Here is a 2,625-nt window from a genome sequence, read left to right on the forward strand (position 1 = left end):
GTTCCTTCTCTCTTCATTTTCTAAATCAAAAGACTCAGGCTCTTTTAATTTTTTTAAACTACAACTTATATTATTCTTTTGTTTTTATCTATATTGACATTGAATTTTCAGATTTTGAAAGATTTCAAAGGAAGAGAATGAATTAAAGTTTCACGTCGAGTAGGGGTGAATGCGAACTGGATTAGATATGATCAAAATCTTAATCTGATCTGCATTAAAATTATTGATCGAATCTAATATCCATAATTTTTTAGTTTGGATCCGATCCAATCCGATCGTACATTGCGTATCGGATCGGATCGGATATATCCGCAAAATATATAAATACTTTAAAAAGCTTATTTTTATTTAAAAAAATCAATAAAATACTATTTTTCTACTTTTTTAAATATATTTACTCTTAAAATATTATTAAACATATTTTTTTTAAATAATAAAAATAAAATAATACAACATATATGATAATTATTAGTTGAAATAAAATATAAAAAAATATTTACTTATTTATTTATTTATTTTTGCGGATCCGCGGATGCGAATACCTGCATGAAATCTGCAATTCGATCCGATAATCTTGCGGATCCGATTCGATCCAATAACCTTGCGGATCGGATCGATATCTGCATTTTTTTATCAGATTCGGATAAATACCGCAGATATACGAATCGAATTCGATCCATGAACACTCCTAAACGCGAGTATAAATAACTTCAATAGATAATATTAGGTAACTAATTTTCTTAATTGATAGTAGTCAAATTTTTTAAAATGATTTTATTTATCTTAAATTTTAAATTATAAATCGTTAATCTTGTATCTTAAATTATAAATCTTAAATTTTAAAGTTGGTTAGTTGATTCTCCATAATTCTATTTCATAATTTATAAGTCATAAGTCATAACCCCATGATTAATATGTATTTGAGTAAAACGTGCACGTTAATTAAGTGTTGAAACCTATCTATATTTGGTCACGCCAAACCATTTCAATATATATTTTAAAGTGTTGAAACCTATATATTTGGTCACGCCAAACCATGATTAATATATATTTTTTCACTCATGCTAAACCATTTCAATTTTGAAAACATGTAGTATAAGGGATTTGAGAGAGTTTCAAAAGCCAATAATCACCTTTATACACGCTTTCAATTTTGGATGATTGAATTGCCTTTTTGTACCTTAGATTATTATACATAGAATGTGATTAGGTAAAATTGCCGGCTTATGAGATGTAACAAAATAAAAAATAGAAAAAATAGAACATTAAATATGAAAAGTGGAGGACTCAAATTCAATTGCTTGCTTTTATTGGTTCCTCTGAACAGGGACCAAATAGTAACCAATCTAATGTTGACATGTCTAGTTTATTAATTTTCTTACTTAAAAATGAATAGTGAATGTGTTATATAAGTTATATAAATAGATTGATATATTTGTCATTAGTCTAATAAGAGCATTAGTCGATTAACAATTCAGCATATTTCAAGATATATTTATTTATAGTTATATATTGCAAGAGCATTAATTGATTAATGGGTGAAAAATTAAAAGTCATATGCATATTTTAAGTTATGGTATTTTTAAGTGCAAAAATCTATTAAAAGTATTACATTACTTAAAATTGTAATGGGAATCATTTTTACAAGTTTGGACCCTTTTCACTGTTTTTTGACGAGTTAATTTTTTAGAACTAAATTAAATTCACACAATGTTACAAATTAATTTATATCTATTTGGCCAATGAGTTATAACTCAAATGGCATAGAAATCGCAAATTCGAATCTCTCTATAATAGTATCGAAACAAATTGCATCGAAATGCTGGTGGCAAATTTATGACGAATAAAGAAAAATAAAATAGATAAGTAAAGAAAAATTTTAGATAAATAAGAGTAAAACTTAAGTTTCAAGAAGAATATAATAACATCGAAAAAGTGAAAAAATGAAAGAAAATGGATTAAACAGAGAAAAAGAAAACAAAGAAAAATAAAATAAAAATAGACTCCTGATATTCACATGCACTTACACTAATACTCTATGTTCTTCATTTGCGTCACTGAAACTGAAAATTTTTATAAATTTATGTGAGGATCTAGTGTTGTTAATTGAAATCTTTTAACTCTTCTGAGTTTTTCCTATTTATAGGTCATGAGGATAAATTTATTCCTGAAAAATCTTAACCACAATTTAATTCCTCCTGTTTCTCAAGTTACGACCTTACTTTGACCCTAAAAAATCTTTTTAGTGGTATCCTCACTTTCTGTCTTGCCTTGTCTTCCAAACTTCACGTTCTTGCATCGTGTACTCATTTTATCCACGTGGTGTATCTAGTTTTGACCCTAGTGATCGACTCACCTCAAACCAGCAATCTCTCGACCTTGACTATCCTTCATTTGATCATTTCTGTCGAAGTCGAAAGAAGTTCTCCCTAATCGGCCAAGTAGCCGAGTCATTTAAGTGTATTTCGATTTTCTATGCGTCAAATTTTTTTATGGGTCGAATATTTATCCCAATAATATGTGTTTAAAAAAATAATTTCTCTCAATTTTTTTTAAAAGTGTAATTTTTTATTATTTAATAATTTTTTACATATTTCTTTTTAATTTTATTTAAAGATTACACGA

This window comes from Arachis ipaensis, chromosome B06 (genome assembly GCF_000816755.2).
Source record: "Arachis ipaensis cultivar K30076 chromosome B06, Araip1.1, whole genome shotgun sequence".
In the NCBI taxonomy this organism is placed as follows: Eukaryota; Viridiplantae; Streptophyta; class Magnoliopsida; order Fabales; family Fabaceae; genus Arachis; species Arachis ipaensis.